This window comes from Cryptomeria japonica, chromosome 1, assembly GCF_030272615.1.
Source record: "Cryptomeria japonica chromosome 1, Sugi_1.0, whole genome shotgun sequence".
Classification (NCBI taxonomy): domain Eukaryota; kingdom Viridiplantae; phylum Streptophyta; class Pinopsida; order Cupressales; family Cupressaceae; genus Cryptomeria; species Cryptomeria japonica.
The window spans coordinates 500,375,141-500,401,860 of record NC_081405.1 but is presented as its reverse complement, the minus strand read 5'-3'; the positions used below and the strand labels follow the sequence as shown (position 1 = coordinate 500,401,860).

Genomic DNA, 26,720 nt, shown 5'->3' with positions numbered 1-26,720 from the left:
GCAGGTGTATGTTTGATTGATAGATTCTTTGACAAGCATCCTGAAAACATTAAAATCCCAAAATTAGTTTCCAAAATAACATAAAAAATAAATATCAAAAGAAAATTCTAGCATGCAAACTATAAATTAAACTAATCTAAAAAGAATTTCCATTTTTTATGACTATCCTAGTTATGCCAGTTTTGATAGTATTGCACTCTGTCATTTATAAATTTTGAACTAGAAATAATTTGGAAAATCGCTTCAGTTAAAATGTGGAAAACTTGGATTTACAAAACATATTAAAATTTGGGTTAGATCGAATGGTTAAATAAAATGTTATGCCCTCCAAACTGAGACCATTGTTTACTGTCACAGAAGAATAAGTAAAATGATAGTCCTGCACTCTATCAATCATAACTTTCAAACCCAAAATCTTTAGGAAAATCCCTTCTGTGAACCTGTAGAAAACCTTTTGTTACACAACATATAAAAACTTGGTTTAGATCCAACAGTTCAATAAAAAGTAATGCTCTCCAAAATGAAACCATTTTTTACTGTCACAAAAGAATAAGTAAAATGATAGTTCTGCACTATGTCAATAATAACTTTGAAACCCAAAATATTTAGGAAAATCCGTTTGGTGAATCTGTAGAAAATCTGATTTTAAACAACATATCAAAAAGTGGTTGAGATCCAACAGTTCAATAAAAATTTATGTCTTCCAAACTAAGACCATTCTTTACTATCATAGAAGAACAAACAAAAAGATAGATTTTTATCTGCAAATTTAACACATGTTTATTAGTTATAAAAACCAAACATTAAATTTGTTCAAGAAACATTATAAATCTTGTATTTGTGGGTTCAAGCCCCACGGTGGGTGCCAAAAATGTGTGTGTGAAAAGTGAACACATATCTGTAAGCACAACACTTCAATCAAGTCATTACATGCATGGTTAATTAGATATAATCAATGAATAATAAACCATAACAAATCGACCCATTGCCTTCTAAAAGATGCAAGTATAAGATTTCTCTCAGATTATAAGTAATACTAGTGACTAGACAACATCGAGATGAATGATTTTATCTATATGAACATGATGAATGCTAGATGGATGCAATATTAATCTAACAATATTTTTGCAATATTAAACTAAATGATTTAATCAATATGAAATAATTAATATGCAATATCTCAATGAAATCCTAGAGCAAAAATAGTATAATAACAATATATTCTCCAACCTCCTTTTGAATGAGAGATGAACCCAAATTTATAGAAAATTCAAAAAGAAACCAACGGCTAAGATCAACTGATGATGAGCGGTCAAGATTTTCCAAGAGGAAGCACAATCCAGGTGAATTGATATGATTGGATGCTTTTATCAATTTTAAAGGAAGTTGAACTAAATTTAAGATTAAAATCAGGCAAAAACTGATTTATTCTCTATTTCATTCAATTTTAATATTTAATTGTTTTATTGCTTTCTTTGAGATTATCTATCAATTTTTAATTTGTTTTTTTCAAGATTATCTCCAATTGATTTCTTTTCTCAAATTTTTAATTCTTTTTTGTCAATTAATTCCTTTTTTGATTTATTTCCACTTTTGAAGATTTGTGCTCATAATTTCCAATTCCTCTTTCTTGATTTGTTTCCTTTTTTGAAGATTTGATGGCAAATTGATTTATTTAATTAAATTAATTCCTCTTTTTGATGATTTAATGACAAATTAATTTATTTAATTAAATATGCAAAATATATTTAATTAAAATAAATAAGATAATTGTTTAAAATGATTTAATTAATTAAATAAATATTTAATTAATATTGAGTGATTGATTTTGCCATGTGACATTTGATGATTAAAGAATTAATTGTGTGCTCAAGATTAATTTAATTGCCTTTGGTTAGGACTTTGGTGATGTTGTTGAGATTAGGGGTTCATGGTTTAGATGACCATTTTTAGGGTATTACAATATCTTTCTCTAGAGAAGTGATCTTCAGTTTGCAAGTCCATTGTACCTTTCCCTAAGGTAGTGCGCCTTATCTTGCAACTCCATTTAGAGGGCAGTGAGCTTCCTTTGCAGTGTGCCTAAAACAAACATCATAGTATCTTGTTTCATATAGTGTGAGTTGATCTTCATTGTGGGTTTTCCCTTCTTAGGTTTTCCACGTAAAATCTTGGTGTTCTTGTGTGGTGTATGTTATGCTTTTATTCTTTACTTTTGTAGATCTAATTTAATGATTAAATGATTAAGTTTTAGTTATTGTTGATTCACTCCACCCACCCCGCGCACGCTCTTAGCATCTAGGTGTGCTTAACAACTGGTATCAGAGAGAGGTTATTAAGGTAAAAGTCTAGCAACTAAAGTAGAACCCACATTTGAACATATATAAGATTTGAAGTGATGCTAAATAGTGAGATTCTTCCAAAAGAATATTTAGAAGAAATAGAGACTAAAGGATGGGTTATTGATCTTGTTGATTTTGAGGTAGATCTTGAAGGATAACTTTGGTCTTCTCTTGATGATTTGGATGTTGCAATGGATGAATATCAATAATACAAAACCAAATTCAATAAGGTAGAAAAGATGTTTGTTGAACTAAAAACTCAAGTTGCAGAAAGAAAGGAATGCAAAGACAAACTTAAAGTGGCATAAGATGAAATTGTCAAATTAAAGAATGAGAATGAAGGAAAAAGATATTATGATAATACACTCAAGAAGGAAAAAAGTGATGGTAAATCCAAAGGTTCAAGTTGAAGAAGGAAATAAGATTGTTGATTGTTTGGAGACCAAACTTCATGATAAAACTATTAAATACACCAAGCTTGAGAAAGATATTATTTCCCTACGAAAATAATTGGAGGATACAAAAGAAAAGATAGAGAAAGGATTGAAAATCAAAGGTGGTAGTGACCTGCTTGATGAGATTCTTAGTTATCAGAAGCCACAAAAGGACAAGGGTGGCCTTAGTTTTGAAAAGGGAGAAAGTTCTAAGACTAAAGACATAAATGAGAAAGACAAAGAAAAGGTTCAAGATGATTCCAAGAAGATAGAAGGAGATGTGAATAATTTCAATCAACTCCAGAACAAGAGGAAGAACTTCAAAAGGTCAATTCCTAATCAAATTACTCAAACCAGGTACTCTCAATGCTTCAATGGTAATTTCTTTTCTTGCAATAAGATTGGACATAATTTTGTTGAATGTAGGAGTACAATAAACATGAATTCATTTAGGCCTTAAAATCCTTAACCATTTAATGGTTAGTGTTATACTTGCAACAAATTTTGGTCATAAGGCTAATGAATGCAGAAGCAAAATGTTGAAAAACAGTTTCATGAATATGAACAATGTTAGGAATGCCTTTCAATGGTTATTGTTACACGTGCGACAATTTTGACCATGTCTATTGATTGTAGATCCAATTTAAGAATGAGTGGAAATTCTCTATAGCATGGAATTACATGTTATAACTTTAATAAACAAGGACATATTATTAAGTTTTGCAGATGAAAGAATATAGGTTCTTCTATCACACAGAAGAAGGTTGATCTAGTTCAAATGAATGAAGAGATGGAAAATTCATGGGTCCAAGTTAGAAGAAAAGAAATACAATGATGTGAAGGATGGATCTATACCTCATGGTGGTGCATATTGTTCTATTGAAAATTAAAGGATATGGCATAGGTTTAGGGGGAGTCAAAACTTGTAGATTTTACAAACCCCCTGTGAATCATAGATGCTAAAATCTTTAGCGTGGTGGTCAAAGATGATGTGGGCATGATGGTGTACTCAAACTGAGTCATTTGCTCATATTTCTAGAGAAAATTCTTTCCTTATGGAGGTTTGTAGGGTTTTGATAGATCCTTGTTAGGGCAGAAGGGTTAAAAGCTACTAAACCCTAATGAACATTTAATGTGGCATATAGGAGAGGTATCTATGTGATACTTCATCATTTCTATCTCACTTTATGCATTTATAGTGTCGAAGAGATAAGGAGAAAAGGAGATTTCCAAAGAGTACTACCATGCAAACCCTAACCATTGAGTTTCCAAGTATTTCTAAATATTTTCTACAAACCTTAAGTCTCAAAGGTTAAAAATGGCTACTCCTAGGGTCATTGATGTTGTGGAGAAGCCAAGGCTGAAGTTTAAGAAGCGTTCATTGAAATTCATGGAGATAAACAAGGATGGTGCATTTTCCCATGTTCCTATTAATGTGCTAGACATAGTATATTTGTATCTACAATCATTTGCCTTTGAATGAAAAAAATTACTTAAAGATGGAAGAATTTGGGAGAAATCATCTATTAGATGGTAATTTCACTTTTAAGCCAGAATATGCAAATATTGAGACAAAGCATTTAGATGTGTGGAAGGGTTCTCCTAATTTTTGTAATGAATTTGAATGGATGAGAATTGTTTTGAGCCAGATCCATGAAGAGTTTATATATATCAACCCTAAAAAATCATCAAAGAAGCAATAAGAGATGTTACGAGATTGTGATTCTCTGGACCTGTATCAATGCTAAAGATGGTAAAGAATGATGAAGCTATAAGACTAACTATAGAAAAAAAATAAAAAATGACAAAATAACCCTAACACAAAATGATATAACTGACCAAAGGGTATGCTATGTGACAATGGGGATAGCATACAAGGAATATTATACATACAGAGAGGGATATGCTACCACCACCACAATCCATGTTGCTCATCAAATGGAAAAAGAAGGAAAAGATTATGATCTTTGTGAGCTCCTGCGACAACAGCTAATGGAGAATTTGGGAAGAACAAAGGAGACTTGATATAACTTCTGGCATGGATCTCTTATAATTTTTCTCATGTTCTATTTCATGAAGAAATTTATTGGTGTGAATTACATGTTTTGAGGAAGAGATATTCATGTTATGCACCAGATTAGAGGTTACTTGCATAACTTATCTGATAATAAATAACATGATACTATGTAAAATGGATTCTTCAAGATATTCCAAAATGAGTTTTAGTTGAGATATAGGATTCCTAGCCATGTTGTGGATAGGTATAAGGAAGTCATCACCTCCATGGTTGATAAGGAAATTTTTTATATGGATATTGTTGAGCCTAGGACTACTTTGATTACCAGGTTACCCTATGAGTTCGTCGAACCTATTTGGATTTCTATGCCAATATATTATTAAACAAACCTAAGGATCCTTCTACTGAAAGATTTAGGACATATGAAGAGATAACTCACAAGAGAAGTTTGAAGAAGGTAGAAAAGATGAAGGAAAGGTTGGAGAAAAATTTTGGTACTCCCAAGGCTCCTGCGGTAGAATCACAAGCTCCTATTGTGACTTCCCAGACATCTCAAATTCTAAGAAGAACTAGAAGGTTTGCTACTATGTTTGCCACACTTTCTTCACCTTCTATAACTGCAAAGTCTTCACTAAGAAAAAAGAGGTTTTCCACTCCTACCTCAAAGCAATTTGAGGCTCCTAGTGAGAATAATAAACCAAGGAAAAATAAACAAGCTAAAAGAGAAAAATTTAAAGTGGTAGATATTGATCATAATGATGAAGAAGAAGAAGAAGAGGAAATGAAAGCCTTTGAGTCAAATAAAAGAGAGAAGAATACTAGAAAAGGTGAAGAAGAATGTTCAAAGGGAAAAGGAAAGGTAAAGGAGAAGGAAAAGAAGACAAAGAAGACACCTCCAGAGTTAGAAGAACAAGAACCCTACAATGTTGATGATATCCTAAATGTGATTGAGTGTCATGGGGCACTAGAAGAGACACCTAAGCTTCATCTAGAAGCACCATTATGCAATCAAGAGATCATAGAACAAGCAATTATTATGTATATGATGTAAACCAATTTAGCCTTGAGTGATATTTTTTACCAACTTTTGGATACCCTTGCAAATGCCTTGATGGAGAAGAGAGATGATGTAGTCAAGTTAGAAGCTAAAATAAAGAGAACAAGCTATTAGATAGGTTGGTCCTACATTGAATGAGGAAGAAATAACAAAGATTACGTAAAGATAGTCTAAGAAGCTAAGAAGAAAACAAAGGGTGAACACCCTAATGAGCATGCTAGAAGAAGGAAAAGGTTAAGTGTAGAAGGAGACAAAATAATTTACTAATTTTTTTTGAAGAAAATGAAGGAGGAGAATTAATTGTAGAAGAACGAGTTCCTCCTGTTGATACCGACTTAGAAGAAATTCCAAATATTTCTACTCAAGATATTGACATGTTTGCATTTGATGTTCATCTATTAGAGGTTAATGGTAATAAGAAGGATGATAGTGTTGAGATGAATAAGGAGAATCCTCCTACAGAAAAATCTGATATAGATGCACAAGGTGCGGAGAAAGGAAGTGAAGAGAGTAATCCTCCTCTGAGAAATACAAATCGGAGTGTAGAACAAAATATTCCATTGAACAGTAGAAATACATAGGAGAATGCATAAAATGAAGAAAAGATAGAGATTGGAAGATAACAACCTTGAAAAGACTTAGGATGCTGCATGAAAATTGGTTGACAAAAATATTTACACCAAGGATAGTCAAGATGCTAATTAGTGAGGGATCTCTTGATTCCTTCATAGACCTATTGGGTCTCCATATGCAGTTTAAGCCTATGCTAATTCCACAACTATTACAAATACCTACACATGAGGTACAAACATATCTATCAAACATTTCCCCTCCTCACAAATTTCAGTTGGGTGACATCTTACATGCACCAGGAAGAAAAGAATTAATGTAGGTACATGCAAAGAAATCAATTTTAATTGATGATGTAGTGAAGGTTATACAAGAGGGCTTGCCGAAGGTAGAAATTGATTCATCCTGAGCTTTGGAACCAAATTTAAAGCTATTAATGGATTCCTTCACGGATCAATCATCTTTAGTGATAAAAAAAGTAGAGGAAGAAGCCCTAAGAAATTTTAATGATAAGAGAATGGGTAAAGTGTTTGGTCGGTGTGTTAATGTACACAATACATTGCAAAAGAACCTAAAGAAGTTCAAGGACTATATTGATGATGTTGCAACACAGTAACAATTTTTTCTAAGGTATCCATATTCCATAAAAAGTATCAAAAGTCAAATTGACTCAATTGAGTCACATATATTTCAATTGGCTGGTACTTATGATTTGGGAAAAGATACGTATGGCTCCACTAGAGGTCAAATAGAGCAACCTTATTTGTAGCTATCTTTGTTGTAGTAGAGAGATCAAACACATAAGTAATTTTGTATGTTGAGAGAAGCAATATACTTGAGGTTGGCTTCTCTTTTTTGTATTTTTGGGAGAAGCCAAGCAGACTGGGCTGAAAATGAAGGTATTGGATAATGTTGATATAGATGGGGACTTGTACATATAGATTGAATGTCAAAACTATATTGTTTCCTCAACAAACATTACTTGGAATGCTACTCTAGTAAATCTCAAGGTAAAGTATAAGGGTATCTTACGTTTTAAGGGAGCTGCTAAGGCATAGATGAGATATTTTTTGGTTGTACAGTTTTGAACTTGATTAAAATTTCATTTTTGGAGAATTTTTGGTATCAATCCTTGATGGACTTCCATCTAAGGGGGAGAATTTTGTAATGATTTCACATTGGTTGGGGGGAGTAGATGCAATGTTTTGGTTAAATATTGTGCCCTGTGTCCTTGATGTCAAAGGGGGAGAGATATTGGATAGATATATTTTTGAGAGATACTAGTGAAAGGGGGAGAGATTGTGAGAGGATTTATATACATGGTTGATTTTCAAAGGGGAGGTTTTGTATATATATTTTTAGATACATATATGATGTTTCCATCAATGACAAAAGAGGAGATTGTTGGCAATATGTGTTGTCATTGATGTCAACCTAATGTCTGACAATATGTGTTGTCATCAAGGAGATGATTGGAGTATATGTATCATGTTCATTAATATTGGTGACTCATATTTGAGGGAAAATGTGCCTCTAGATCAATTAAGTGTCTTGAGATTTGCAGGGAAGATAGTCAGGAGGTTCAATAGATGTATCCATAGCAAAGTATTTATCCAGATGATGGGTGAGTATATGGTAACACTTTGCTACATATGCTTGGTATGTTAATGTAATTATATTTTTTGGTGACAAGTTTTGGAGTTATTTTGAGTGATACTAGCAATTCAGGCTCATACTTGGTATTTGAAGAAAAATGGTCTAGGTGTTGAAATAGTGCACTTTCCTATATTTGAGAGTTGGTAGTTTGTTCTACATCTTGCCACATTACATGTTTTGGGTGTTTGGTTTATGAGTTAATATAAGGATCATATAAGGTGTCTCCCTCTTAGTTTATTATATTCACATTTTTACAACAAAATTTATAAGGTTGTGTTCTACATGTGTCATAGTTTATCAATGTACAATGTTCCTATTGGTTCACTAGAATGCTCAACATTCTTCTGTAGTGAATGGTATGACCATGTAGTTTTTGGGATATGTTAAGGATGATATTTTGGATCAGTGATATGATTTCTAGGTCTATTTGAGTGATATTGATAATTTAGGCTCACACTTGGTATTTGAAGAAAAATGGTCTAGTTGTTGAATTGTGCATTTTTATATATTTGAGAGTTGGTAATTTGCTCTGTATTTTACTGCATTACATGCTTTGGGTGTGTGGTTCAATAGTTAAGCTAAGGATCATCTAACATGTCTTCCTACGATTTTTCATGGCATTCACATTTGTATAACAAAAGTAACAAGGTTATGTACTATGGATCATAGCTTGTCAGTGTAAGTTGTTCCGGTTGGCTCACTAGAATGCTCTGCATTCTTCTGCGATGAATGGAATGACCATGTGGTTTTTGGGATATGTTAAGGATGATATTTTGGATCAGTGATGTGAGTTCCGGGTATGTTGGATTCATTATGTTAATGCCACACAGTTTTTTTGGTTTGCACTATGCTTACTAGTTCAGTAGATTGTTTCTTTTGCACCAGCACTTGATGATTGATTACTTTAGAAAATGTTTGAATAAAATTTGTTGATGGTATACATATCATTCATGATGGTCTAAATGGTCATTTTAGTTTCTTCTTGATGATATTGATGCTAACAATTATTAATTTTGGTAGAAGAATTGATATTTGAGGTGTTTGGTTATGTTCCTTTAATTATGGTTGATCCTGACCTATCTCATTGGCTTTGAAGGATGTGTTATGAAATGTTTGAAGATCAGTTAATCTTTGGGTTGATCCACAACCTAACCTATTTTTTTTTATGGTGAATACATTTGAGGGTGACCTATGTGTTGACAATTTTTCTTGCTACCTTCAATCCTAAGTGAAATCATAGAACCTAAATAATGGGACTGAAAATCTAGGCCATATATCCAACCATATCCACATATTAAACACAAGAAAACATAACATGACAAGGATATACAAGCCTTCTTTAATTTAAGCTCCACAAGACTCAAGAGGGTATTCCTAACTTTAAGCCTAAGGAAATGAGATTTCTTACATAAAATGAACTCCAAGCTTATGATTGTAGATGGTTCTCAAACTTATAGATGATGGGTACTTTATAGATCATTAATTCAAGCATAATCCCATTTCATTAATTATCTTCGAGAATATATAGTTTATACATGTCTCCACCTTTAACATATAAAAGAACAAATGATAACACACTTTCATACTCTGCTTCTTTATCCTTCAAACACTATGGAGATATCAGAAAAAAATTAACTTAGACTGGAAAATAAAGAACACAAAGGAAATGCAATTTTGAAAGTTTTGAATGTTTTTGAGTTGAATCTTGGAGGTTTCATGGACCAGTACCTAACCCCTGGTACAAAGTCGAACCCATATCTAAATGTAAATATTAAACAACAAATTATTTCAATTGGTGAGCCATTGTAACACTAATGCCTAACATTAATGCATCCCTTACAATTATTATAGAAAGCATTCTTACAAATCCATAATGTATTCCTAAACCCACTGTAATATGTGTGTAGAAATTTAATCTCTTCCTTGAAAAGAGCCCACAAACAAAATTACATATTCACAAGAGAATGCAAAGATGAACAGAAAAAATCCTTGATATTATAATTTATGTGAGATCAAGGAATGCAGTATGAAACAATATTTGTAATATTTTTCATATTTCATAAACTAATTCAATTTTCTAAATGAATATTTACATTCTTTTCAATGAAGGACCTTGTTGGAATCAAGGAACACTGAGAGGGGGTGAATAAGTGTTCTGCAATTTTTAACTTTATTAACTTGTTCTTGTAACCACTTAATGCAAGCGAACAAAATAAAGATGCAGAAACATAAAGTAATCGGCAAGAACACCATAACACCAAGATTTTATATGTGGAAAACCCAGTCAAGGGAAAAACCATGGTCAGGATGAGACCCACAATATAAATATACTCTGCAGAAGTATAGAAACATTACATTGGGAATGCACATGCATTCAGACACATTGCCTAGAGCTCACTGTTCAAAATATCAAGGGCTACAACCTTAGGAAGACTCATTGTCTTACAATATCTTTTACAAAAGATAATTGGAATGTCTGAACTGAAAAGAAGCGTCTACAAATACCAAAGTATAGTTCTAGTTAAGCACAAAATACTTAATCTCAGACTGCTCTGTTCCACTTTTCTACAATATTTTAGAGCACAAATCCTTCACTTGCGCACGTGAAACTGTGCACAATCGATCACAAATAATTTTGACACACCTACCGATATCCAAAATGATCATATACATCGGTCTTATATATCTGCAACATGAAATTAGTTCTTCTACATGTCAGCTTCAAGAACACATAACATATAATGAAACATGCATACATAGTCAGCTCAATCCGAACTCCAATGCATATGCGAACCAAAAATAATTGTCCAAATGCTTCCTATATGTTGGCTAAACATCCTCGATCACAAAAAAAATCACCAAAAATACTCCATCAATTTTGCACAACGATCAAGTATCCAAGATGACAATATCACACTATTCAACCCAAAAACTTGTACACCGGATCTCACATGACAATCATCACTGGAGCCTAAGATTCTAGAATAAGGTACTCTAGACATCTAACTATCTTCCTCTAGCTCCGCAACACATAATATTCAATATAAATGAAATGCCAACCAAAATACTACACTCTATTGGATGCACTATTCTAATTCACCAGACTTAACCAAATCTTCATTTTGACTTCCGGTAGGATCAGAGCACACACTGTGGATGGAATAACTAAGTTGGGTAACCATTAATGACAACACTAGATGACCTATACAGTGTCTCTTTTCAACAAACCCCTCATCCCAACCTAGATATTGCTACTATACTTCTTTGCTACTAAATATTTCATTGTTCAGGAACAAGCCAACATCCATACCCATGTAGCTCTTCATGCTACTAATTGTTTTTCTCAGGCTTATCACACATAAAGTCTTCTGATTATCCCAACTAGTGTTGATCTTCTGTAGGCTATTCACTGGGATCATCTTGTTTTTTTACCACAAAACTCGCATTCCCAACCCGTTGCTTTGTTGACGCTTTTGTATGCTATTCTTCTAAATCTCATCCATTGATCCCTTTTTGTATTTGGTGGAGTCAAAAGAGTTTGACATTGTCTTCATCAGCATTCCATTGTCCAACATGGTGCCATATAGTATCAAGTTGTTTGTTTAACCCCCTGTTGATGCAAATAGATGCTTTAGATTTGTCAAAGAATCTTAACTGTAATTCCTTCTTAGTCCATGTATGTACTTAAACAACATGTGGGGTCCACCTTGTGTCATCCTTCTTCATTCCTCCATACATGTGGTCAAATAAGGCCTAACTAATTATATTCTGGAGGTGCAGGTGAAGGTAGTACCTCCCAATAGAATAACCCTTCATGCCCATGAATTTTTTTGAACCCACTACAAAAATTGTGTGTTGATGCGGGAGAAAACATTTCACTCCCTGCATACCCACAAGCCCTTTGCAAATTTTAAAATTTTCATGTGAGGTTGCGGGTAACACATAAAGATAAGTCGCTTGACTTTGTGCACCTACAAAACATTTGAGACTATGGTGAGAGTGTTGTGGGGGTACAAGTATAAACCTGAGTGCCAAAATTGACACATTCTTTGAGCCAAGGGTTTAATATCATGAAAGGGGCCATTTCTAGCAAAAGATTATCCTAGGCAATGATATTCACACTTGGAAAATAAGAGAAGCTGACTGGTTAAATAAAGGTTTTCAAACATGGGGTCGGTCAACATGATGACATAAGACCCTCCAAAGTGCATAACTCAAAAGGCCAACCGGCTAAGCAAGTCACCCAATAAAAAATAAAACCCGCCAAAGATAAATTTGAAAGCACTTTAAAACCAAAAGGCATTTGCATAAGCTTTTGCAGGGGCATACCTATATGTCTTAATTAGATTTTCACTTATGCACTAAAAAATTCTTTTGGATTTGAAGGTGTCAACACTATGTTATGTCACACATTTTATTTGTTAGGTCCCATTGAGCCAATCTAATTGATGTTTTGGGATGTTGTGAAGGATATATAAGGAAGGATAAATCATCTTTGAAGTTGTAAGAGTTGATGAAAATTATTATGATGTGAAAAATAGTACAATGATATATCAAATGATTATGAAGTGTGCAAAATCTATGAGACAAAGTATTTGGGTTACAAAGAAGATTTCACTATCAACATTTGACATATGCTTCTTCTACAATAATTAATATTGTGTTTCTCATTGTATCTTATCCTGGAGAAGTGATCTTTAGTTTGCAAGTCCATTGTACCTTGCCCTAAGGTGGTGTGCCTTAGCTTACAAGTCCATTAAGGAGCAATGAGCTTCCATGGCAGTGTGCCTAAAACAAACATTGTAATATCTTGTTTCATATAGTGTGAGTTGATTCTCATCATGGTTTTTCCCTCTATGGGTTTTCCATGTAAAAACTTGGTTTTCTTGTGTGGTGTATGTTATTTTTTATGTATTTACTTTATAGATATGATTTAATGGTTAAATATTTAATAAATGATTAAGTTTTAGTTATTGTTGATTCACCCCCTCCCCCCCCCCGCCACCAACCCTTCTCAGTATCCAGGTGTGTTCAACAAAGCTACCCTCTCATCAAAATCTAAAATCTTTTAAAAGTTCCTTTCTTCTTTGGGTGTTGATTCCTAGACAAAAGGATGCAATTCATAAATGAAATTTGAGTAACTTTTTTAACCCCTAAAGAAATTTGCAACTATTCAATATTCATGTTTGCCACCTCCACCTTCAAGGCTCTCCCAACAACCTTCACTACATGAAGATGAGAAATGGAGAGAGAGAGGATCCCCTTCGCTTAGATCCCTCCTTGCATCAACAAATTCACTTGATTTAAAATGTATCAATAAAGACAAGGAAGCCATCAAAACATAAATTTTGATCCAATCATACCACTTCCCACATAAACCTAACATTAAAATATTATCCAAAAATCTTCATAAAACTTGATCATAAGCTTTATTTGAATATCATTTTTATTTAACATGCTCTAATTTGTTTTTTACATGATCAAGTTGATGAACTTATGAAAAATGAAAATTCCAACAAAAATATGTCTTCCAAACAAATAGTTTGTTCTTAAAATATAAGCCTAGTTGAAGTATTTTTCAATCTTAGAGAAATGGGTTTAATAACTATTTTGTAAATTGTGTTGCACATGGCTATCAATATAAAATCATAAAAAATACCTTGAGTTTTCAACCTTTGGTATGAGTGACAAAAGGTTGAATTCTATCCCCTCAACATGGCCCATCTATTCCCACATTCCTCTAGAACTTCCCAAACATACTCCACCATATGCCAAACCTTTTGAAAAAATATTGTTTAAAATCTATTTAGGCCCAAATCCTTCTTTTCTCCCAAAGAAAGAATTTTATCCATTTGATTTATTACATGGATAAAGATGCAAGTATAGATTGATTATCCTTTTGAGAAACCATAGAAGATATGCTTCTTAGCATAAAATATTGGGTATATATTCTTCTCCCTATTATTTTCCAATTAATCCTAAAAAATCATACCACTTTTGACTTGATATCTTCATTTTTTCATGATCTCAATCCCCAACAAGAGGATATTTTTCTCTATCTTATTTATTTGTCTTCTAATGATTGTGGATAAGTGAAAGAACTCTATCTTTTAGTCCCCCTCCTTCAACTATTTATCCCATTCGGTGGACTGAAGATATTTGATTAATGAGATTTCACAACTCATTTGTAAGTTCATCCTAGCTAACATTAATTTTCTTTCATAGGTCATTGATCTTCTTCTTGATAACACAATGGAAATTCCTTCAAATTTGATGACACAATAGTAGAATTGACTACCTGTTCTTAGTGACTTTGATGTTTAGTGGTTTTTCACAAAATGTACTGACTTCCTAATCAACATCTAAAAAGACACATGGTAGTAGTATCCATTAAGATCCAATGGAATGAATCATAGCTCTTCAGTGGTGATATAGGTGGGTCCCACCATGGTTTTCATAAAGCCTTTTATCTTGAGCTCCCACATTTTTCCTTTCAAAATAATTGTGCATGCTAGCAAGTCATTGATGTTTCTTAGATCCAAGTACGTGGGTGGTATCTTTTATTCCTTTGAATTTGGCTCCTATGTCACACTCACTTCCTTTTTTCTACTATCTTGGTTCATCCTCTTAGTTGGCAAGTACCTCCAAATGATGTATTAGACATATTCTTAAATTGTTTCCTCTTGCCAATATTTTTTGTGCACTATTTAGGGTATTTTCTATTCATTTTCATCTACATTTAAGAGATTTCAAAGCATTGATCTAAGTAGCTTCTAATGCATTCTTGTTGCTAGATTTGTGCTTGATAGTTTTTCTAGTTACCAACAAGGGAGAATTGACCCCTAATGGTTGTTTCTGTTGGGAAAATAGTGTCTCAACCTTGCATTCACATGAGGTTACTATTTATAGTAAGTTTTCATTTGAGCACGAAATGGTGTGAAATTCTCCCTGAAGCTTCTGGTTAGCTAGATAAGCCACTTCCCTTCACTATTTCTCTCATTCACTCGTTGCAACCTTTCTAAATTTCCTAACTTCTATCACGGGATTCTTAACTTTTAGAACTGCCCGATCATCTAACCAACTTAGGGAAATCTGCATAACGTCGACACCTTTAGGAAGTCAGACTTGCAGTTGCTTTCGAAAGGAGTTTGATTATTGTGAAGTTGCCCGATCCCCCGACTTTCTGACACTCCTCGTGTTGTGGTGAATGTCTATCTCTGTCAAGAATTTAAAGGAAACCACTGATTCCAAGTAAGGACATTTGGTGAGGTAATTTTAAGTGGTTTCGGTACCTTGGGGTGGCAGTATTAGTGATGGTACAGATAGCTCTTTCTTGGGCACCGACGAAATTAAATGAGACTGTCAGATCGATAAGAATAATGGCCTCTTGTCATCCCTCCTTCGACCTCGTCGATTGCCATGCCATGCATTGTTTTTAGGGAACAAATCAAGGGAAGATTTTTAAACTATTGTCATCAATGGCCATTAAGCAACCAGGACATGAAAAAGGGTGGCAACATGTGTTACTTCATTTGATGTTGTCATTTTTGTAGAAAACATAAAGATAGCTAAAGGAGAAAATTGTCGTTATTTTAGCATGTATTTGAATGCTCTTGCCTCATGATGGTGAACTGTCATTTCATAACCCAGATTTGAATTGGCCAGAGAAAGAGCGAGAGGATATAGTCTGACAATTGCGGTCTTTTGCATGGAAAGCACGAACTGATTTCAGTGAATATAGGAGGGTCGTCACCATATTAGATAAGATTGTAGAACAAGCTGAAAACCACGAACAACGTTTGCAAGATGAGCTAGTAGTAGGAAGAAACCCGAATAATTAACTTCGGTGGCAAAATGGTGCTCCATGCGAGGAAAGATCCCGTTATGCAGCCTAATGTTGACCTACTACAGGGACACATTCTTTTGAACTTGTCTAGCTTTTTATTTTTGATTGGGAAGAATTCAAAGATATCCTGTTGACGTTGATTGAAGAAGAAGAGAAGGCAAATGAGATTGATAGACGAATTACAGAGCATAACCCAATACTTGATGATGGAGCCTGAGCCTAGTGATCTTATAGTCTTATATGTTGTGAAGTGGTTTATAATTGGATGTTTCTCTAGAGAATTTTTTTTTGAAATGGTCATGTTCAAGACCGTTATCTTTAGTAACCATTTCTTGGAAACAAAAAAGACAAGAGGATAGTAGCTATAAATAGGTAGATTAGTTAATTTCAAGGGATCTTTTGGGCAAACTTTGTTTTTCTCATAAGAAAAAAAAACTTTTATGCATGTGGTTATCTGCTATTTTAATATAGAAGAACTACTGATGGCCTTCATATATCTTTGAATTATGGTGTGTGAATGCTTTTCTATTCTTTGAAATGGATGTCAGTTGGTAAATTTATATTTAAGTGGTGGATGATTTAAAATTTCAATTACTATAGAATATTACCCGTGAATGGTGTTTCATAGTGGCTTTATATTTGAAAATCTAAAAAATCTTAAAAATAGTAGTTAGTATTGTGAATGCCTTTACAAAGCTTTCTGGTTAAAAGCTCTTTCCTTATTTGCTTTATGGTTAAAAGCATATGAGCTATTTTCTTATTCATTGAAAATCATTAGAAGGTAGTTGCCACCTTGTAAAATAAGTAGAGAATTAGGCAATTAATAGTTTGTTAGACTGGTTCAATTATGGTTACGTTTGTCATCTCTGTGGGCATGAGAATATAGAGTTAGGTGACAAATGTGTTAACTAACAAGATTTTTGGCAACTCTGTTGGGGATTTTTGAAATTAGTGTGTCCTAGGAAACACTTTAAACGTCTTCTGATGAGAAGGTTGGCGACTCTGTTTGTACCAATCCAGAGAAGGGTTTACAGTTTAATACATGGTCAACACTTGAAAAGAAAGAAGGGTTTCTAAAATGGTATCGCATGAAATGTCCATGTGGCAAGGGCAACCCCGGAGAAAAGTAAATTTAAAGGAAAGTGTAAAGTAAAGCCTGAAGAACTGATGTAGGAGCATCCCCGGTCTATGAGCAATCTTTCATCAACCAAAAATATTTCCTTTTCAGTTTAGTTCTTGTTTAGTTTAGTATGCAGTTTTCTGTGTTCATGTCGATAGGTGCTAGTAGTTGCTTTCTTTTAATTGCAATTCCTATTTTTGGTTATCAGGTTGGTTCATATGCTTCATTCCATATTTTTAGTCCATTTGGATTCTTTTTCGGCTAGTTATCGCTCCCGGTTTGACTATTTTTGGGTTCCGAGACAGTTCTTGTGCTTACCAGTTTGTTTTCCTTCATTTCCAGAGTGGTTTCTTGGCATGCAGATCTATTTGGGATCTTGTTCAATGTTATTTGGCATGTGGCTGACCTCCTACTGATCCACTCTTCTTGGTTGTTATTTTTCGAAAGAATTTCTTTCATTTTTAGGGTCGACCTAGTTATGCGTTTCATTTTCCTGCATTGGTAATTATAATCTTTTGTGGCCGACCCAGATATGTTTCCGAGGGTATATATTGGGTATTATGTAATCATTTATAAGATAGAAGAATTAGAAACCAGAATAAGGATTTAGATTCATGATTAGTGATCCGGTTGACTCTGAGAGTTTCAAATGGATTATATTTGGCTTGTAGCCTGCATGTAACCGATTGACTAGCAGATATTCTAAGATGATTGTATGGTGATAACCGGTTGATTGCCAAAGGTTCTAAGACAATAATATGATATGTTTATGTAATCTTTCTATGTTTTCTTGTTGCTTTCGTTGTGTTACTCTTGTTGCATAAGCCGATCAGTTCTCTTTTGAGGGTTTATCACATATGGCTACATCAAGAACTATTATCGGATTCATTTGAAGAGGAAGAGACATCAAAAGAATTTAAAAGGGCTTATATTTCAAGTTGTCTTTGTCGAGGTTTTGAGAGTGACTTCTGATGTGGTGTAGTTGAAGATAAAGGTCACATCATTGAGATTGAAGTGGAAAGGTTCATAAGCATTTTTGGTGGGACTAGAATTTTTTTTTGCCTCAAATCACTCTCCAAGATGGGCTCCTGCATGCAAGAGAGAATGAAATCCTCCAGAGGTTTGATCCTATGCTTTTGGAATATGATAATTAGATGTCATCATGTTCTGCTTGCATGAGTCATGTCCTGACTGTTGGTAGGCCAATAAAGGGTCCTTTGTGTAAAGGCCCTTCTATCAGCTTAGTCATCTCTATGCAAGATGTAGCATTCGAAGAAGATTTCCCTTCTCTTTCCAAGAGAAGTCCCCTACACAAGGGATGGAAATTAAATGGAATCCTTTGAATCCCCTGTTGCAAGGTGTGTGCCCTTGGTCTCCTTGTGTTGTGCAAAACAACGCTCAGGTTTGCGACATGGCTTAATTACCTCTTGTGGATTCTATAAGACGAGTGGTTGTATTGGGCATTAACAGGTCGATCTTTTGATGCAATGACAACCACACTTGTAACAAGTGGTATTAGAGCTTGGTCACAGGTTCAAACCCCTCACTTGTGCTGGGGGGGATTGTTGCAAGGTGTGTGCCCTTGGTCTTCTTGTGTTGTGCAACACAACACTCAGGTTTGTGACATGGCTTAATCGCCTCATGTGGATTATATAAATATAGTGGTTGTATTGGGCATTAATAGGTCGATCTTTTGGTGCAATGCCAACCACACTTTTAACAAGTGGTATTAGAGCTTGGTCACAGGTTCAAATCCCTCACTTGCACTAGGGGGGATTGTTGCAAGGTATGCGCCCTTGGTCTCCTTGTGTTGTGCAGTGCTACGCTCAAGTTTGTGACATGGCTTAATCGCCTCCTATGGATTCTATAAGTCAAGTGGTTGTATTGGGCATTAATAGGTTGATCTTTTGGTGCAATGACAAACACACTTGTAACATCCCCTATATTGTCCTGCAAAATCCTTTAAGGATGCCCAGACAAGAGATAACACTCTTTTTGAAGTGATAAGCCCTCAGTCGATAAAAAAAATGCCTTTCCTCCATATTTCTGATGAGCCCGAGAAAGGTGTCCTTGAGGATAGCTCTAATGATGATGAATTTATTTCTTTATGCTATCATGAAGAGACGAGAAGTAGAGATGTTCAGTTCCCAGGTCTTAAACCCAAGACCCTTGTTGATGATCATTTGTCTATTAATGAAAGAATGGATAAATACTCAACTATTGAAGGTTTTGAGCTATCATCATGTGAAGTCCACATACAGGGCCATGATATTTGTCCTGATACCTTTAAATAAAGTTGGGAGATGTATGATCAAAAGCAAGATGCATTGGTTAAATCTTCTTAGAAGATTTATTGTAAGTTATCTCAAGCAAGTCATAAAGAAGTTAAAGGTTTGGTTCCAAAAGCCTATCATGAAGAATGGTTGTTTAGGCATGAACACATCTACCAAATTTTGTGTAGCCATAATTGAAATCCTGGTCTGGGAATCGTCATCCAACGTAATTCATCTCATATCATGTCATGCATCCCAAACCCTCTTTTCCGCACATATATATATTTCTCTCAACCCGTAAATGGTTTCGCTTGAATGATATTGTCCTCCTTCATCATAAGGCCCTTATGGCCAAGTACATATTTAGATTCTTTTTTGGTTTGTTTCTCTTTCCGTTTTTGGCTTGTTAGCCTTGCATTTTGCCTAGTCGCCCCTCCACCCTTCTGCTAAGTAGCGCCCTTTCCTTCTATTACTCCTAGCTCTGTTGCCCAATTTTGCATGCACTGGTCTAAGTTTTGGAGTTCTTTGTGTTCTGCTAGTCCTAGTCCCCATTCAGAGCCTATATGCTACCTATAAAAAATTTAAACTTTGATACGCTGCTTCCCTTCGCTATTTCTCTCATTCGCTCTTGTCGTGACCTTTCTGAATTTCCTAACTTCTGTCACAGGATTCTTAGCTTTTAGAACTACCCGATCATCCGACCAACTTAGGGAAGTCTGCATAACGTATATGCCTTTAGGAAGTCAGACTTGCAGTTGCTTTTGAAAGGAGTTTGATGGTTGTGAAGTTACCCGATCCCCCAAGTTTTTGACACTCCTTGTGTTGTGGTGAATGTCCAACTCTCTCGATAATTTAAAGGACACCACTGATTCCAAGTAAGGACATTTGGTGAGGTAATTTCAAGTGGTTTCGGTACCTTGGGGTGGCAACATGAGTGATGGTACAAATAGGTCTTGCTTGGGCGCTAAAAAAATTAAATGAGACTGTCAGATGGATAAGAATGATAGCCTCTTGTCATCCCTCCTTTGACCTTGTCGATTGCCACATCATGGATTATTTTCAGGGAACAAATCAAGGGAAGATTTGTAAAGTACTACCATTAATGACCATTAAGCAATCAGGATACGAAAAAGGGTGGCGACATGCGTTACTTCATTTGATGTTGTCATTTTTGTAGAAAACATTAAAGATAGATAAAGAAGAAAAATGTCATCATTTTTGCACGTATCAGAATGGGCTTACCTCATGATGGTGAACTGCCATTTCATAACCTAGATTTGAATTGGCTAGAGAAAGAGCGGGAGGATATAGTCCAACAATTGTGGTCTTTTGCATGGAAAGCACAAACTGATTTTAGTGAATATAGGAGGGTCGTCACCATATTAGATAAGTTGCAGAACAAGGTGAAAACCATGAACAATGTTTGCAAGACGAGATAGCAGTAGGAAGAAACTCGAATAATTAACTTCGGCGAAATGGTGCTCCATGCTAGGAAAGGTCCCAAGATGTAGCCTAATGTTGACCCAATGCAGGGACATATTCTTTTGAACTTGTCTGACTTTTTCCGAGCTACTGTTTTTGATTGGGAAGAATTCAAAGATATCCCGTTGATGTTGATCGAAGAAGAAGAGAAGGCATATGACATTGATAGACGAATTGTGGAGTAGAATTCGATACTTGATGATGGAGCGTGAGCCTAGTGATCTTATAGCCTTATCTATTATGAAGCAATTTATATTTTGATGTTGCTCTATAAATTTTTTGTTTTGAAACAGTCATGTTCAAGATCATTATCTTTAGTAACCGTTTCTTGGAAATGGAAAAGACAGTAGGATAGTAGCTATAAATAGGTAGATTAGTTAATTTCAAGGGATCTTTTGGGCAAACTTTGTTTTTCTCATAAGAACAATTTTTTTTATGCATGTGGTTATCTGCTATTTTAATATAGAAGAACTACTAGTGGCCTTCATATATTTGTAATCTTGGAATTATGGTGTGTGAATGTTTTTTTATTCTTTGAAATGGATGTCAATTGGTGAATTTATATTGAAGTGGTGGATGATTTGAAATTTCAGTTACTGTGGAATATTATCTGTCAATGGTGTTTCATTGTGGCTTTATATTTGAAAATCTAAAAAATCCTAAAAAATAGTAGTTAGTATTGTGAATGCCTTTACAAAGCTTTCTGGTTAAAAGCTCTTTCCTTATTTGCTTTTTGGTTAAATGCTCTTTCCTTATTTGCTTTCTAGTTAAAAGCATATGAGTTGTTTACTTATTCATTGAAAATCATTAGAAGGTAGCTACCATCTTGTAAAATAAGCAGAGAATCAGTCAGTTAATAGTTTGTTAGACTGGTTCAACTGTGGTTACATTTGTCATCTCTATAGGCGTGAGAATATAGAGTTAGGTGACAAATTTGTTAACCAACATCTCTCTTTACGAACCTTATGCCTCCTCCCATCCTTTTTCCTTCTAAGCATTAGTTTAGTTTTTTAGTTTAGATAGGAATTCAATATTCTCCTAAGGATGTTTATACATTTGAAAGTTGTGTGTAGGCATTTGTGGCTATATTGTTTCCTCATTTTGATATCTTTCGCATTCTCAACCTCAACTATTCATTTGAAGCAATCATCATATCCAACTACTAGATTGTTAGCGTGAAACTCATATTTCAATCATCTCTTGTATACACTTGATTCGATTTTAAATTTTATTTCTAATTTATCAATTAGAACACCACAATAGTTAACATCAACAAGACACCAAAATGGCAAATGAACCTAACCTATGTAAATGATGTTCAATTTACATTCAATATGAAAGTTATATTCTATTTGATATTATTTTATTCTATGTATTACTGATTTTGAATATAAATCTGACTATCTTCTTTTGTATGGTAGGTGAGAGGAGCATTTATGAATTTTGATGTCCTTTCTCACAAATGCCATTTGATATATATATAGCAGACTGGGTACGGTCAAGCAATGCCTTCACCGACCGATCAAGACATTACTTGATCGTGCCCCTTCGCTATTGTAGCGTCGTAAAATTGCGACACTTGCAATTTCGACTACATTTGGGTCTTCACGATGGCGATGCAACACTGAACTTGAATGGAGACCCCGAAACCTGTTTACAACATCAAAAACTGCATCTTTTCTGCACCTTGGCCTGATCCTCCTTGCACCCTGCTGTCCCGGGAGGTGGGACCATGGCGCCCAACGCCCTGGTCCCTCAGGACCATGGCACCCAGCACCCTGGTCCCTGGCCCTATTTTGGGCCCGGTCTCTTTTTGGGCATCGGGTCTTCAAGTTTGCAATTTGGAAAATAATCCTCCTAGGTTGGCCTAAGGTCGGAAAAATCAGTCTCCTAACCCTAATTGACAAGTATATAAACTACATTTCCCTTCCCAGAAAAGGAGAAAAAAAAATATATGTGCAAAAGGCAGAAGTGCTAGACAAACATTCAAACATTCAAGCATTCAAGCATTCCTTCAAGCAATTGAGCATTCTAAGTCTCCATTCAAGGCTAAGTGTTGCATTCAAGACAAGGATTCAACCATTGAAGAGGAGATCACCTACAACATACAACTTACAACATACAACAACATTATACCTTCGCATGTAAGAATACAAACATTCTTACCACAAGGTGTCAGTACTTGATTTCATTACAAACATTTACATTTACAACGTTCTCATTTCTTGGTTAATTCCAAAACCGAGGTTTGATAAGAAGGCAAACCCCTAATCCCTAACCCCCCAATCGTCCTCTCTTTTCTGTGTGTAGGTTGCAGGTACGCGGCTGTAATTGAAGATCTGGAATCCTTGTGCAGAGACGAACAAATCCCCCTTCGTTTCGCGGATTTTTTGGAGGACCGTGTGCACTCCGGGCGCCATCGTCCCATCAACTTTCGCTCAAATTTGCAGGACAGCATCGTCACGACATTTTACTGCTAATTTCAGGTCCGCAGCTTCATCCCGTGTCTCTATCTCCGTCTACAAGCGAATCTTTCCTATTTTTACATACACTCCTAGTTCAACCCTTCTATCTACATTCTTTACAAAAGAGGGTATCCTTGCTGTCTCAACCCTTGAAACTTATTTAGAATTCAATCTTGCATTGTGTGGGATTGGATCTTGTGAGTTTCAACCCCTCTTTTGAATGTAAAGTCTCTCCTAAGTGAAAACAGTTAATCCTAGTGACCTCCTTTCTCTCTCCTTGGAGTGGGGGGAACACCTAGGGTTCGATTTTCCGCTTTACAGCTATAATAATAATACATGGTGTTTATTTACCAAATGGTGTATGCTTATATTAATACCTGATAACAATCGATGTATGCCAATCAGTGAATGTTTGTCTTAACACCCGATAACAATCTGTGTATATTTATTCTACCACCCAATATCAATCGGTGAAAACATAAGTTAACATCGATACTAATCGATGTTTGGTCTACCTGATAATTGTTTGTTTTATCATTAAATGAGTTAACTGAATTAACTCGGATTGCAATGGTTAACTGGATTTAATAATCGGTGAACACAAATAGTGTAACAGATATTAAATCGGGATTCTATGCTATAGAATGATAATTGATAGTTAAGCATTTTGATCGAACTAATTTGATTGATCATATAAAAATAAAAATGGTTTATCAAATGAGGGCTTGAAGTTATTCATCATAATTATCGATATGATAAATGATTGAATGAGAGACTTCATTTATCTCTCATTCAATCATTTATCTTACTGAAGCTACTATGCATTAACAACCTATCCCAACTATTTCAAATTTTAAGGAGCTTGTAGATTTACCATAAAAATAATAATATAGACTACTATCATTAAGTTGAAACCATTCTATATTACATTAGGGTTAGTTTTACTCCATTAAAGATACATAAAAACCCATGACCCATTCATACCTTACCTAAGGCTTACGTCACACCGAGTTGGGGTACGAGTGGGGCAAGTTGAGACGAGACTAATCCCCAAGGGCCGACTGAATGGGCTCATACCACACAATCACCAGGTAAGTCCAACCAATGAGACTTGAACCTTGGAGTTACATGGAAATAACCCAAAGCCTTAGCACAACCTTGTGAACTATTAAAACTACAAGATTACCTCCACGACATTTTGTTGATCTTAGATAATTTGTAATCGTTCAATTCATTTTTTTTTGAAACAAGTGATTTGTACCTCCTTTTATACAACTTATTAACATAATATTAAAAAATAAGGGCGAATAGCCAGAAACAAATAGCCCAACCCGTCCGGTAAGCGGAGAAGGCTTAAGTCATGGGTATGCTCCCCATGATCTTGGGTTCGACTCTGCCTCGGGATAGCGGAGACACCCCTAAATAAAATAAAATAAAATAAAAAATAAAAAATTTAATCATTAAGTTGAACCATTCTATATTACATTAGGGTTAGTTTTATTCCGCAAAAGTCACATAAAAACTGCTCATTTTCGAAATTAACAACGCCGCCTAATGGAATTGCTATTATTAAGCCTTGCAATTTTAGTATTTATTACCTTGTGAAGGCCCACCTACTCTCCTCCGTTGCCATTGGAAAGAAGAATACTTCAATCCAATCTTCCTTCCTTCCTTCCTTCGCCCACGCACCCACAAAACCCTGCTCCTATTCCAAATTTCTCCCTACAACTTCCCTCTTATTTTACAAGATTGGGCGCTATTAGGCGCTATTATTCTTTTTTCTCACCACTATTACCATTTTCTTTAATGCGCAAGGCTCATATTATTGGATTCTTCAGGATCAATGCAGGAACACCATGAGAGCTTAACCCAGCGCTTTACTTTTCTCTTTTGAAGGGTGGGTTTCAAAAAATATAGTAAGTCCTTTGCCTCTCAGACCATTTTTTCATTTTGCAGGTTTCTCTGCTATATTATCTAAAGATTTTGGGATTCTTTCATGCCCACTGTATATTTAGGGCGCGGGAGGATTTTGAACAGATTGGGCTTGTGGTTTTTGTGATAATATTCTGGTTTTTGTCGAGCACCCAGAATTGAAGGGTTCGAATCCAATGGATCTGAAGAAGATTTCCGAGGCAGAGGCGAAGATAAAGGCTCTGGAAGCGGAGAATACAGAGATGAGGGAGACATTAAATGCTGTAAGGAAGCAATTAGCAGTATTTGAGAGCTTGATTTTATACCCGACTTATTTCTATGAGTTGGAGCGATTTCCGGAGTCTCAGAAAGGCATGGTGGAGTTAGCCATGAAGGCCAACTTCTTCAAAACCTCCCATGAAATACGGCAGAAGACAGAGGAAAACATGAAGGAAATTTGGTCCAGGAGGAACTCGGGCTCCCATTAATAAGGAAAAAACATGCTTCAATTCTTGTCCCTTTTTCGGGTCATCACAAAAGGTGTTTGTGGCCCCCTGACCCTGAATGTTGAACCTGTACAGAACAAATTTAACAGAAAAAAGGGTTTCATGGCTGCAGTGTTTTGTTGATTAGAGGTATGGCTTAAGGATTTTATTTTTATGTAAAATTTGGGCTACATTGGATTGTTTGTTTGCTCTCTTTCCTTGTCTGGTTAAATGCAGAGTTTTGCTGTGATTTTGGTTACTATTAAGCTTTGTTTTGTTAAAAGCAGAGTTTTTTTCTATTATTTTGGTTATTATTTAGCTTTATTTGGTAAAAGAATTGCATTAAAAGTCACTGTTTATAACCGGAAAAAGAAAATGGTTTTGGGCTGCTTCAAAACTTTATTTAAGCTAATTGTAACCACTCACAATTATATGTTCAGATTTTAGGATTTATAATTATGGGGAAATGGAAAAAATTCATCACTTTGAAGGAAAAATTGTTTTGGATAGATTAGAAATTTATTTAAAAATATTGGGTTTCAATTTTTGGGATTTTATATTTTATTCAATTGTTTCCTAGTCAATTTAATGGGTTTTTAAAAATCTACATTATTAAAGGTCATTTACTAAAATTTAAGTATTTTTTGGATGATTGATTTATTTTTTGTTTTATAAATATGATGATGAGATATTGTTCTACACAATTTGTAATTTTTTTTTTAATCTACATTATTGAATGCCACTTACTAAAATTTAAGTATTTTTGGAATGGCTGATTTATTTTTTGTTTCATAAATATGATGTTGGGATATTGTTATACATAATTTGTAGTTTTTCAATTTATAGGATCAGATAGAAATTTCTAGTTGTCAATTTAATGAATTTTTAAAAATCTACCTTACTGAATGTCACACACTAAAATTTAAGTATTTTTTGAATGGTTGATTTATTTTTTGTTTTATAAATATGATGTTGGGATATTGTTCTTACATAATTTGTAGTTTTTTTTGTGATTATGAAGGGAAAATTGAATTGGATAGATTAGAAATTTATTTTGAAAAATAA

The 26,720-nt window shown here is 34.7% G+C and overlaps 1 long non-coding RNA gene across 1 annotated transcript; it reads left to right on the top strand.

Annotated features, from left to right (window-relative positions):
• The first annotated feature begins 24,841 nt into the window (after positions 1 to 24,841).
• LOC131073525 (uncharacterized) lies at positions 24,842 to 25,914 on the top strand. The gene is made up of 2 exons (XR_009112895.2): positions 24,842 to 25,175; positions 25,275 to 25,914. It is a non-coding gene; the product is annotated as an uncharacterized LOC131073525 (long non-coding RNA).
• The last annotated feature ends 806 nt before the right edge of the window (positions 25,915 to 26,720 follow it).